The sequence below is a fragment of the Pantherophis guttatus genome, chromosome 7 (genome assembly GCF_059756535.1).
Source record: "Pantherophis guttatus breed Tessera chromosome 7, ASM5975653v1, whole genome shotgun sequence".
Classification (NCBI taxonomy): Eukaryota; Metazoa; Chordata; class Lepidosauria; order Squamata; family Colubridae; genus Pantherophis; species Pantherophis guttatus.
In genome coordinates this window covers 65,108,828-65,123,295 of record NC_142069.1, presented here as the reverse complement: position 1 = coordinate 65,123,295, position 14,468 = coordinate 65,108,828, and the positions used below count along the sequence as shown (strand labels likewise).

At 43.2% G+C, this 14,468-nt stretch overlaps 1 long non-coding RNA gene across 1 annotated transcript in view; it reads right to left on the bottom strand.

Moving 5' to 3' along the window:
- LOC117673582 (uncharacterized) overlaps window positions 1–14,468 on the bottom strand; it is a 332,831-nt gene that overhangs the window by 65,462 nt on the left and 252,901 nt on the right. The window lies entirely within an intron of this gene.

Here is a 14,468-nt window from a genome sequence, read left to right as displayed (position 1 = left end):
GTGTTCTTTGGGCATAAGCACATACATGGAACATGATGAATGGAACATGTATTGCATACCACAATAGTATCAGTCAACTGTTCTATGAGTTTGTTTCTTTTTGCTGGGTTTTTTTAGGGTAAAAAAATTATGTACAAGTAGGAGATTTTATCTCAATATATGTTTGAAGAAAGATAAAAAGTGGTTTAAAAATGTTTCATTTTGGTTGTTCATTTAAGGATGTGGAAGATTTTGCTAGTTTTCCAGCAGAAAATTTTAAGTTAATAGTTTAAAAATGTAATAGTTCATTTAAATTTTCAAAGTTTAAAAGTTTTAAGGTTTAAAAATTTAGTATTTGAAAATCCCCTTTTTGATTGGTAGATATGCTTTGCTCTTAGCCTTCTTTCTAGCTTCTCTGTTTTAGGTAATTATCCCTATTTTTTTTCTATCCTTTTTTCCTATGTGCTCGTTTTTCTACCTTGTTATTTATGCCTCTCATCTTTAGAGATCAGTTCTCTCTAACTCAATGTTTCTCTGCTGCTGTGTTTCTCCCCTCTGCTGATTCTGCTGCTGTATTCTCCAGTTCTGCCACCACCAATTTCTAACAACCACCTTTGCTGGACAGGTTGCTCCAGGCCCTTTTTCCTCTGCCAGATAGGCCACTGGGAAGGGCTGTCGGACTAGCAGGAGGCAGGGGTAGGCTGCTGATCTCGCTGGGAAGGGAATGTTGAGCAACTCCTCCATCTGGGCAGGTCATTGGGGAGGGCTGCTGGGCTTGAAGGATGCAGGGGGAGGGCTGTGGTAGTCAGGCTGTCTCAAGTTTGCTAGGCCCTGGGGCGTGCGATACCTGGCTGCCCCCTCAAGGCGGGCTGGCTAGATTGGAGTGGGTCTAGAGCCTAGGCAATTACTAAATATACTGTGAGATTTGTTGCCTCTACCAGTCTACCTTCTTGTCCGCTGTTTAGCTGCTGGTTTGCTGCTCTCAGTTCCCTCTTTTCCAGCATTGGGCTACTTAGTTGGGCTCCTGATCTGGATCTGTTGTTCTCTGTTGCCGGCTGCTTCTGACTCAGCATGCAGCCATTAATTTGCTGCACTGTTGTTTTGCTGGTGTTTTCCTTCTTACCCCAATTTCTTCTTTTCTTTATCCTTTCTGTCTTCCTTACATAGCATCTCAAATATTGTTTAACCATTGCATTTGTGCGTTCCGCGGCCCCATTAGTGTTCAGATGGAATGCCAAACTGAGCTCCTTATCTAACTTTCTGCTCCTTTTCCTCCCCTTTCCCCCTCTCCTTATACTATCCTACTAAATTTAGTAACTTCTCCCCCCACCCCCCATGATCTGATACTGCTTCTTCAGCTGCCCCTACATGAATGCATGCTAGTGTGGCCATTTCGGAGCCGGTTTGCCGAACTTAACAACAACCAAAAAAAAGTATCGGTCCTGTCAAAACAGTGCGAACCGTGTGAATCCCACCACAGATTCAATCTATCCAAGGGCAACATGAAACTGTTAGTCTATGAGAGGATATACACATAGCATCTCAAATATTGTTCAACCATTGCATTTGCGCATTCCACGGCCCCAGCGGAATTTCCACTTCCGGCGTGTCTCAAAATGGCGGCGGTCGACTGAGCTCCACTTAGGAGAGGGAGATGTTGCTGGTGCCGGGGTCTTCGGGAGCCGTTTTAACCATCTCTGGCTCCAGTCCCAGTGAGGGGAATGCCCGCCCTGCTTTTTCGCCCTCCGGAATATCAGGGCAGGGCAGGACTCGCTGTTTGAAGCCGCCGCGGGAGATGGAGCGATGGCCTGCTGCAACAGCTGTTTCCGGCTTGTTAGCACCGGAAGAAATGGAGGCCAAAGTGTTCGGCGGCAGTCGGCGGTTTTGTGCGGTGGTGGCGGCTTGGAGGTGCCCTTCATCCCCCTTGCCCCTCAGGGATCTCTGGGACACTCTTTGGATGTTTTTCGGGGGCCATGGGGGTGCCTGGGGGAGCCTGGGGTGCCTGGGGGAGCCTAGGGTGCCCGTTACGAGCCGGTGACGATGATGACGGCGGAGGCGGCTGAAGGCAATGGCAGCCACAGACCATCCGGCTAAGGAAAGAGCTTGCAGAAAGAGCCTTGCCCTCAGGACCATCTGCTCTTTTTTGGAGTGTGACCCCTACTATCTGGGGTTTTTTGTCATCAGAGCTGAGACTGGGGATTTGGGGAGATTTGGGGCAGGAGAGGCGGGAGGCTGACCAGGGTTGGTTTATTGGTCGCCTTGGGTGGCTTCTCCTCCCCCCCTTTTCTCTCAGGTATGGGTGGGCGTTGGCCTTCGATGGCTACCCACCCTTGGACTGGGTTCTCGTCTGCTATTCCTACTCTCGCCTCAGGGAAGAGCTTGTGTCTGTGGAATTATCACCATTGTCTTTAATAACTTTACAAACTGCTGGCTTCTTGTGCGACCCCTGGAGGAGAACTGGGCAAAACGGTGTGCAGGTGCTGAGGGGGCTGTTTGTCATCCGCCAGATGAAAGGATGGACTATTGTGACTTTATTGTCGGTGTCATTTATCCCAGTCACTGTGAGAGGGTGACTGGGATAATTATCCTCCGGACGTGGGGGGGATGACACTGGCCCCTCCCACTGCCGTGAGAGGGCAGTGAACCAGCTCCTGATATGAAGATCTACTTTGACCTAGTATTATTGGACGATCAGGTGAAGCTCTGACCAGTTGACTCTCCACCTCTGTTTTGTGTGATGTTTACGGCTGCTGAACTGCTTGCGCTGCGAGACTCCCCCCTCTCGCAGGTTTGGCCCTCCTCACTATTGAGGGTCTACCTTGATGACGGATTTTGGAATCCCGAGAGGTGGCATGCGGCGAGGAGGGGGTTGTGGGGTTTTTTGGGGAAATTTTTAGATAAGGTTTTAAAGGTTTCTGGGAGGGGGGTGGGCTCTGTGGGTTTGGGGGAGAACCTGTTGGGGAGGAGCCAGAGCCGGCTGAAGAGTGCGGCACAAGAGGTGCGGGAACCGGGGTCAAGGAGGGGGTTAGAGCTTGTGTTGTGGATGGACACTACATCAGTACTATGGGTGGGAGGGGCAGATATGGCGGGAGCAGGGGGCCACATCAGGTTGTGGGAGTGCGCGCCTGCTGGCTCCAAGCGGTGGTGCGCTCCAGCCTCCAATGGTCCTGGGCCTTCATCTGATGCTGTACAACGCCCGGTCCGTGGTAAATAAAGCCCCCCTCATTTGTGATCTTGTTCAGGAAAGGGGAGCGGACCTGGCGGGTATTACGGAGACCTGGTTGGGCCAGGAGGGGGGTCCCCCTCGTTGAGATATGCCCACCCGGTTTCCGGGCATTTCATCAGCCGAGGACACAGGGGAGGGGAGGGGGTGGCGGTTGTCATTAGAGAAGGTCTTGGTCCGAAGGAGGCCATTGTTCCTCAGACGGCTGGATGTGAGTCCCTCCTTGTGAAGTGGGGTCATGGGGTGCAAATGGGCGTGCTGGTTACGTACCTGGCTCCCTGCCACGTGGCGGCAGCCCTGCCCGAGCTGCTCATCGTTATAGCCGCAGTGGCGGTTGACACCCCCAGGCTTATGGTCATGGGGGATTTTAACCTGCCATCCATCGGTGAGGCGTCTGAGGTGGCTCCGGAGTTCATGGCTTCCATGACGGCCATGGACTGACCCAGTTAGTTCATGGCCCTACTCACACGGGGGGAAACACGCTGGACCTGTTTTTTGTCTCTGGTCAGTGGTTGAGTGATCTTGACATAGGGGATATAGTCATGGTCGGATCACTCCCTCCTTCGCTTTGACTTTCGAACCGCCACACCCTGCCACAGGGAGGCGGAACCGTTGAGGTGGGTCCGCCCCAGGCACCTGATGGATCCAGGTAGGTTCCAGATGGAGCTTGGGCCATTTCCTGAGGCTCTGGCACACAGCTCGACTGAGGAGCTAGTGGCCGCCTGGGATAGGGCAGCCTCTGGAGCTTTGGATCAGGTCGTGCCTTTGCGGCCTCTGACCCGGTGCCGATCTCGCCTGGCTCCTTGGTTCACCGAGGAACTGAGGGAGATGAACCGCCAGAAAAGATGCCTGGAGAGCGGTTGGAGGGCCAGCCATTCTGAATCTGACCGAACACTGGTAAGGTCTCATATTAAGACCTACCTGGTGGTGATAAAAGCGGCAAAGTATAACTATTTTGCCGCTCTTATTGCATCATCAGATAATTGCCCAGCCACCCTGTTTAAGGTGACCCGCTCCCTGCTCCACCAGGAAGCGTAGGAGGACCCCTTGGAGGGTAGAGCCAAGGATTTTGTACAGTATCTGTATGACAAAATCGCTCAGATTCGGGAACACCTGGACTCTGACTGGGTAGATTCAATGGGGAGGACAGAGGCAGGTCTTGTGAGTATTTTCTGGGAAGAGTTTGATTCTGTCACGCCCGAAGACGTGGACAGGATACTGGGCAGACTGAGCGCAGCCACATGTTTACTGGACCCGTGTCCCTCCTGGTTGGTGCTGGCCTCTCGGGAGGTTACATGAGGCTGGCTACAGGGGATTATAAATGCTTCTCTGAGTGAGGGTGTCTTCCCCGCCGCCTTGAAAGAGGCGGTGGTGAGGCCTCTCCTCAACAAGCCTTCCCTGGACCCAGCAGTGTTGGCAAATTACCGTCCAGTCTCCAACCTTCGCTTCGTTGCGAAGGTTGTTGAAAGTGTGGTAGCGCGACAGCTCTCTCAGTACCTGGATGGATCGTCATATCTGGATCCGTTCCAGTCGGGCTTCAGGCCTGGGTACAGCATGGAAACGGCATTGGTTGCATTGGTTGATGATCTCTGGAGGGCTCAGGACAGGGGTTGTTCCTCTGTCCTAGTCCTATTAGACCTCTCAGTAGCTTTTGATACCATCGACCATGGTATCATGCTGCACAGGCTAGAGGTGTTAGGGGTGGGGGGGGCACTGTCCTACGGTGGTTCTCCTCCTTTCTCTCTGACCGGTTGCAGTCCGTGTTGACAGGGGGGCAGAGGTCGACCCCGAGGCCCCATGTATGTGGGGTGCCACAAGGGTTGGTCCTCTCGCCCCTTCTGTTCAACATTTATGTGAAGCCACTGGGTGAGATCATCCGTGGTTTCGGGGTGAAGTACCATCAGTACGCTGACGATACTCAGCTGTACATCTCCACCCCGAACCACCCCAACGATGCCCTTGAAGTGATGTCCTAGTGCCTGGAGGCCGTGCGGATCTGGATGGGGAGAAACAGACTCAGGCTCAACCCATCCAAGACCGAGTGGCTGTGGTTTCCGACATCCCGATATAGTCAGTTGGTGCCATCACTGACTATTGGAGGCGAGTCATTGGACCCCACGGAGAGGGCTTGCAACTTGGGTGTCCTCCTGGACTCACGGATGTCTTTGGAAGAGCACTTGACAGCCGTGGCCAGGGGGACTTTTTATCAGGTCCGCCTGATTCACCAGTTGCGTCCCTTTCTGGATCGGGACTCGTTAAATACGGTCACTCATGCTCTCATTACTTCCCGCCTGGACTACTGCAATGCTCTCTACATGGGGCTCCCCTTAAGGAGCAACCGGAGGCTCCAGCTGGTCCAGAACGCGGCCGCGCGGGTGGTTATGGGAGCGGCGTGGCGCTCCCATGTGACTCCCCTCCTGCGCGAGCTGCACTGGCTCCCGGTGGTCTTCCGGGTGCGCTTCAAGGTTTTGGTTACCACCTTTAGAGCGCTCCATGGCATCGGACCGGGGTATTTACGAGACCGCCTTCTGCTACCAATAGCCTCTCACTGAACAGTATGCTCCCATAGAGAGGGGCTTCTCAGGGTGCCATCGGCCAAACAGTGTCGACTGGCGGCCCCCAGGGGGAGAGCCTTCTCTGTGGGGGCACCTACCATCTGGAACGAGCTCCTCCCAGAGATACTGAGGATCCTGGATCTGCGCACGTTTTGTCATGCTCTCAAAACTTTTTTATTTCAGCAGGCTGGCCTGGCCTAACTCTCCCTTTTAAATTTTTTAAATCATTTGATTTGTTTTGTAAATTGGGTATTTTAATCTGTGTTTCAGCCAAAATATTTAATAGTTTTAAGGGACTTTTAATGTTTGTATTATCTGTATTTTATCTTGGCTGTTCACCGCCCTGAATCCTCCGGGAGTAGGGTGGTATAGAAATTTGATAAATAAATAAAATAAATAAATAAACAACAAAAAAGTATCAGTTCTGTCAAACCAGTACGAACCGTGTGAATCCCACCACTGATCCAATCTATCCAAGGACAACATGAAACTGTTAGTCTATGAGAGGATATACACATAGCATCTCAAATATTGTTCAACCATTGCATTTGCACATTCCATGGCCCCATTAGTGTTCAGATGGAATGCCAAACTGAGCTCTTGTGAGGATCCAATGGATTTTACAAATTCCCTCCAGAACTTAGCAGTGAACTGCTGGTGGATGGTGGTCATTGACTCCCGAGTTGAAGTTACTGGAAGGTTTCCCACCAGGCCCTGGGTCGTGCTCTAAGGCCTAACGTCTTCCTCCGCCTGGTAAATATCCCCGGTGGGATTCAATGCAGATTTTCATCTGAGTCACCATCTGGAAGGCGATTTCAGTTACTGCTTCTGCCACCCATTGGCCCTCCATGGGGGTTTGCATAGTCCTATTCTTCCTCTTGCTTCTCCATTTCCAAAGTTTTTTCTGAGTCTTTTCTGCTCCCTCGATGGTTTGGATGAGTAGGTGGGGCTCAGCACTCCAGGGAGTGGCTCTGATTAGATCGGAGAATTGAGGGAGAGTCAGCTTGATGTCAGCATTCCAAATAATTCACCCATAGATATCAGAACTCTGAGGCAGGCAGATTCCTCAAAGAACAGTTTTATTGGGTAGATCATATTGGCACAATTGGTAAAAACTGACTCTAAAAGTTCCCGCAGCTTTTACCTAATTAAAAATAAAAGTTTCTCCCTTTCCCCCTAAATCATTGGTCACACTGACCAAACCAGGAGCTGGCTGGTTGCTGGTTACTTCACCCTTCCTTTGGCCAGCCACCTGTGGGAATGTCCTTTGGTTCCCACAAGAAAGTGTTATTGTTTTGGCTACAAACCCCATCTAACTATTCCCCCCCCCTTCCTCTATTTTGTGGCAGCCCTGAAGTCTCCAAAATGGTCTCAGCCATGATCACTTCAGGGTTTACACAAATATTCTATTAACCAACATATTTAAACCTTTCTCCTAAACTAAAATAGGCAATTTTTGGGTGTCCAAAGGAACAATCTTAATATCCTTTGGGAGAACAGCTGTAGTGTGTTGGAGCTGCATCATATACAGTAAATGGGTAAAAGTTGCACTTTTAATTTATCTGAATTTAGGGAAGAGTAGGCATTTTTTTTGGTTAATCCAATCTGTAATTCAGTATTTGCTAAAGACCAAAGTCAAATGGCCTAATATACCCTAACAATATATATCCAGCTATTTCCAGTAAGTATATTTTCATGCACAACTTTCATTTACAACTTTCATATCCCACTGCTAAATATAACAGTTGCATGTTTTAATGAGTTTTTTTAAAAAAATGTTGATATCAGATTTGATTTAGACAATCTGCACACCATAGTGTCAGTGCAATCTTATATCTTCAAGCATGCATAATCTAGATGTGTTGGCACATGGATCTGGAGTTATGAGCCTTAGTTCTTTTGCACCAAAGCCAATTCTTTCAGCAGGACCTATTATTTACAGAAGTTTTCCTATGACGTTCTTTGCAATCTAAGTGTGTATATGGATGCCCACCTCAAATGGAGGTTTGATTTAGGTATCTATTTTAAGAAGCCAAAAATAATGTAGATGAGCAATTAGATCTTTGTGACCTTCCATTTTTGAAGAGGATGGGCTGGCCTTATATTATAGTAATTCTTCCCTGATAGTGCTGTGATCCCTTCAGTTGAATGTGTGAACCATAAGACAGAGTTAATTATTACTGAAAGAAAGTATCTGCATGAATAAGTGCACCCTTTCATATTTTTCTTTACATTAGACTGAAATATCAGCCCTTTACCAGTTACATGCTAACTAAATCATGTCCTATTTGTGTTCAGAATAAATTTATTTCACCATACACATATATAACCAGAATAACAAATAGGTACATCATTTATTGCTGTTTTTTTAAAATCTATTCTTATATCCAAGCCTAGACCTTTAGGACTAAACATATTTCTTAGCAGTGGACCCATGAAGTATGTTAATATCTGATGGGAAAATATCCTTGTATGATGAAGTGCTTGATACTTAAATACAAATTGGTTATGACATACAAAGTGATTATGGTCATTAAATGGAAGGCAATATTTTCTTATTTAAAATAGTATAATCTGGTCTGGGTAGACATGGCTGCAGGCAAGTCAAGAAAACATGTGTAACATTTCTGTAATTTTACCAGTTAAACAAAATTAAATGTGACATTTTGGCTCATTTGCTGTGATCCTAGGTACAAATGTTTTCCTGTGTACAAAGATGTCTCCATTCACCTAGGAAATTATAAAAGGAGCATAAAGGAATACCGAGTAAAGCTTATTGTACAATTAAGACAAAACACAGGAAATATACTGTATTTTCCGGCGTATAAGACGACTGGGCGTATAAGACGACCCCCGAATTTTCCTGTTAAAATATAGGATTTGGGCTATACTCGCCGTATAAGACTACCCCTCTTCCAACGCACACCAAATAAAAATTAAAAAACATCAACTGGCTCACCCACAATGTAAAAGCAGCTGTGCTAGACCCAAAATGGCCCCTGCAACAAGCAGGAACCTCACACAGCCACAAAAAGCCCCCCAAAAAACAACTTTCACACTTTACACACACAAAATTCCACATACAGCTTTGTGAGATTTTGTGTGTTTGTAGAGTTAGAGTGAAATACTACAGAAACACGCTAAATCTCAGAAAGCTGCACAAATATTATTTTATTTTTATTTTTATATGAAAACTAAATTTAAAACTTCCTAAACTTTAAATGGCTAGGTCTAAAAAAGAACAACTAAAAACAACCCCAATTAACTAATTTTTTTAAAGCTCCCAAAGGGGGAAAAAACTTACCCAATAGAACAGGGGACTCCAACCTTGGCAACTTTAAGATTGTAGATTTCAACTTCCAGAATTCCTCAGCCAGCTTTGTTTTGCTGGCTGAGGAATTCTGGGAGTTGAAGTCCACAATTCCCTGCCTGCTTGATTGCAGGCAGGGAGTGGCTTGCTGATGGAATGGATTCAGGCAAGCGAAGCAAGGCAAGCGTTGCGACTAGCAGCTAAGGTAAGCAAGTTGGAGGAGGAAAACTTTTTTCCTTTTACATGGCTCTGGCGATCCCAGCTGCATTGCCTGATTAGCAGGCAACGCAGCTGGGATCGTCAGAGCTTGGATCGCCAGAGCCATTTAAGGCTCGTCAGAGCCTTTCGGGCTGGTCTGCCTGGTTACAGGAGAATGACACCCAGCATATAAGACGATCCCCGACTTTTGAGAAGATTTTCATGTGTTAAAAAGTCGTCTTATACACCGGAAAATACGGTATGTATTTAAGCTTAGACAATTTCTTTATCTGTTCACATACGAGCCCTTTTGACTGGCATTAGCAACACCAGCTTTTCCCCCAAGGGACCAGATAATCATTCCACTATCGATTTCATTAGAGCTTATATAAGCAGCTTTAATAGCAGGAGCAGGGTTCCCCCCCTCAAACTTGGCACCTACCTTATATTGGGCTTACAGTTTTCAGAAATTTGACCAGTGTGATTAGCAACTGGTTAATGGTCCTCTGAGTTGTAGTTCCAATGCTTCAGAAAGTTGCCAACTTAAGGAACACCAATATGATACATTTAAATAAATATCCATCTCAATTGTTGATATATATAAGATATATTAGGAGGAGAATGTGTTGACTTGTTAAAAATATCCCAGTAGACTGAATACACCAAATGAATGCACACATAAATATTACTTGTCTATTCAAATATTTTTGAAACAGTAATTTGGTGAATGTTACGCACCATTTGAAGGACAAGCCAATAAACGTTGGTTACATTTTGGATATATGGCTTCCATTCTTTTTGTCCCTTAAACGATCAAAGAACCAAAGAATGAAAAAAATATATGTGCCATATGGACCACAGACTATTTAGTTTAATACTAATGAGCTAATCCATCTACTGTACTGTGCTCCAGTTACACATAGTTAAAAGAATTCAATTAAAATTAAACTTTATTTAGCACATAGATAATTGATCCATGGTAGTATATGATACTGGCAGATTAATGGAGAGCATTTTACTGTTTAAAAATAAAAATGGTTGTATTAGAAAGTCTTGAAATATACTCCTCAGATACAAATTATTCTGAAAACATGGCTTATTAAGGAAGGGCTAAAGAGAAAAAAAAGTGATAAAGTTATTTTTTCCTCTTATCCAAAAGGTTTATATATATACTATAAATAGCTGGATGGTATATCAATATATATACACCTTCTCCCATGGATAGTTATGAACATGGCATACATTTCCTTGTTGTACCTTCATGTTATCATATGCAATCACATATGCCGGCTGAACTGTTTATTATTTATTATGTATAGATTTTTTTAGTGGCTTTACTGCATATTATCTATGAATGTATCATTTGGCTTTTGCCTGTATGCATAAATCCTGTTTACTAGAGTGCAAGAAAACTGTTTTTTATGCCATATTCTGGAGAATTAAATGAAAAATCTGTACGAATATCTAATTGTCCATATTTTACACTAAAGTTGAGCTCACTGGATTTAGGCAATTCTCTGGAAAGATTAAAAATTGGGGAAATTGGGGAAAGCATTCTGTTTCCAAGGTCTGACTATTTGTTCATATTTTCTAACTGCTTTTATATATTATTTATATATAAATATTATATACCATAATATTTATAATACTATAAATATATATACTATTTATTGTTATACATCTCCCTTTGCAGTTCAACAATTCTATACATCTTTAGTTCTGTATTCAAGTTCAGCTTGTGGGCTTTTCACAATCATGTTCTCAGCAATGCTTCCCTCTGTCTGCTGTGCTAAATTGCCAGCTTCTGGTGCAGCCCATCAAGAAGAATGAGCCTTTCGAGTAGTCTGGCTGACCTTCTCTGCTCCTGCCCTGCATGTTCTTGGATCAGATGCAGAAGGCAGTTCTTCCTCCATGCTAACCGTTTGCAACTGCATTCTTTCCCCAGCTGGAGCCTCAGCCAGTGGCGGATTAAGGTTCACTGGTGCCCTAAGCACTGACAAATCTTGGTGCCCCCCTCCTTTCAATGAAGAATCAATCTTCATTTTTTTTTCTTTCTCAACTTTGTGGTGCCCCCTTTGGGCCTGGTGCCCTAAGCACGTGCTTAGTCTGCTTAATGGTTAATAGACTATTGGCCTCAGCCAAATCCCTTCCAGAAGGCTGCTCAGAGCCATCAATTAACTCAGCTCCTGATGTTTCAAGAACCAGTTCATCTTCCCCTGAGCTGACATCTAGTGAAGTATCTGTGGAATCTTCTGGGAGAGTCATCACAGCCAAGATATTTAATAATAAAATTTTTAAAAAATCTTTACAAGCCCCCAAAATTGAAATTATCAAATTATTATGGCTAGAATAAAAATTGCACCAACAATTGCACCTTTTCTGAGTTTATGCCCATGATACAATCAGAACCTGATACAATTTTGTACAAATAAAATGTCTGTTTAAATGTAGATAACTGTAACAGAACTGTAACAGTAACAGAGTTGGAAGGTACCTTGGAGGTCATCTAGTCCAACTCCCTGCTCATGCAGAAGACCTGTACTAGGGATTCGAACAGCCAAACTGCCGACCTTTCTGATCGACAAGCTCAGTGTCTTAGCCACTGAGCTACCTAGTTGTCACACTCCAATTTCTGTAAAATGATTGAAATATTTATAATTTCTGGGTTTAACCCAGATTCCCACATTTCCTGTGTCTTATCCTTCCCCCCCTCCTTTTTCCAACAAACCAAAATAAAGCATGGTTCAGTGGGTGATTGTAGTATTTAATTGATGAGATTAACCCTTTTCCCTAAAATGTAATTAAGCAAGTTTAGACTTTGCATTTAATGCTATTATTTAAGGGCAAAGTCTCTTTAATTGGTAATTAGCATTACTTCATTTACTTCCAAATATATTAAACCTCTTGTATTTGATAGGCTTCTTTTGCAGGTCCTGTCCTAGCAATCCTTCCTCTCCCCAAAAGATTGTGCTTTAATCTAAAATATCTCCATATCACTGGATATTTAAACAGAGAACAGATCCAGTCAGTGATTCTACTGCCTAATCCAATCTAGTCCATCATTTTAACCAACTCTATCATTAGGAGAAACTGGCTCATTTTATTTTTAAGTAGAAGGAATGATGTACTTTGGTGCTGCAGAAACAAAATATACCCTTCATAAAGAAAAATCAGGAAATAGTACAGTAGTACATTACTGAAATAGCAAAAACGAGCTTGATTTTTATAAATGAATTAATACATATATTCATTTATGGGTAAGAAAATTGATTAAGAATTGATCAAGAAATCTATGCATCTTCATCATTAATTATGGCCTGAAAACATTCTAGTACACGACAGTAATTTTCACATGTCTATATTTCATACTGCACACATGATCAATTCATGGTCTTTTTCTGCATGAGGGCTTTCTAGTTTAAGTAGTTAAAATATTGATGTGTCATCACAAGTTAGACAACAAATAAGGAACAATGATTACTGTACTGTTTTAAAAAGCAATGAAGGAGAAGTTATCATGTATGGATTGGCCTGAAGGTAACATGTATTTCTATTTGTATCATGAGAGAATCCATCCATTTTAATGGGCCAAAATGAGTCAAATGTTTCAAAAAGCAATGTACCTTTAGATACAGCTGTTTCTCAACTGAAAAATGCAGAAAAGCCAGCAAATGTCCTCAGATTCTTCAATCTAATTCAACAAGACTGCCTGGGAATGCCTCTAAACTGGGTGTTTTGTTTTTTTGTTTTTTTTACTTAGCCTGGCAAACTTTTTATGAAACGATCTTTCTCCTGATCACATACACATGCATATATTATATCACTGTTCTGGACACTAGCTATTTAAAGCTATTATTTAATGCCATAATAAGTAGTAATTTAAATACAAGGTAAGATCACCACATTTTCTTGCTTACTGGTGATGTTAATGTTAAACTGACATGGAACGCTCCCCCAAAAGGCAGCCTATGATTTGTTATCATTAAACTGTCAACTCTGTCATGTATTAACCATAGATTCATACTCTGTCTACATCTTTTGGCATATCACTTTATTTTGTATCAGTCAAAAAAAAAAAAAAAACCCTTAAGCATTTTAATTGTATCACTGCTATTTTTCTATTAACTGTTTCATGCATTTTTCCCTTGGCCTTTTAATTGCAGTTTAATAGTGGTCATTAACACATTAAGGGGTGTTAGAAGAACATTTGAAGTCCTCTTGACTTCTACCAAAGTTGACACTTCAAGGCTACAGTAATTTCAGCTATTCATTTATTTAATAGTGACCTATGCAAATGTGGAACCATGTCATTTTACAAATTGACTGTAATAATTAACTAGAAAGGCAGAGTAAAATGAAACAGGTTATAATTAGAATAATACTGCTACAGTATTACGTCAGCTACAATAAAATAATCTCAAATGATTAAATTGGTTTCAATTATTAAGGATCAGTTTAATGTACCCACTGTTCTGATTTTATATATTTTTTTTACATTTCTCTTTTTTGTGTGCATTGGTGTCTCCTCATGCAATTTATACATTTTATTCATCTTGGTAAAACAGGCATTACAAAAGTTTAATTAAGTACTAAAAGACTTCATATTATTCTGTTGAATTTTAAATTAGTTGCAGAATCTTGTGATACTGAAAAAATATACCATTCATACTCATTTCAATTAACTCACATCTATTACATTGTAGTTTTTTTCTCTTATCCAATAAGTATAGAAGAAAGTAAGAGGATTCAACATTCATCTCTGGACCTAATTTGAATTCATATGAACATAAGAATGAATGGTATGCTGTCCAGTACTCTGATTTTTCATTCAAGAGAAGAATGATTTTTATTCTGTGATTTGGAGTATTACCTTTTATTATTTTAACTTAAATTACATGGCATGTATTTCATTATTTAGGCAGAATCAATAAGGCATTAAATATTTTGACAGCGTTGATCACTTCTGCTTAAAAATATTTATCATGTTTATTCAGGGGTGGGTTCTACTTACCTTTACTACCGGTTCGCACGCACAGAAGCTTCCTGATGATGTCAGGGTTGGTGGGCAGAGCCTCCCGCCGGTTTTACTACCAGTTCTTGCGAACCAGTCCAAACCGGGGGCAACCCACCATTGTGTTTATGGGATAAACATAGCAGTGGAGAGTGGAGGTGAGAAGAACTGCTTTAGATATGGCAACATGGA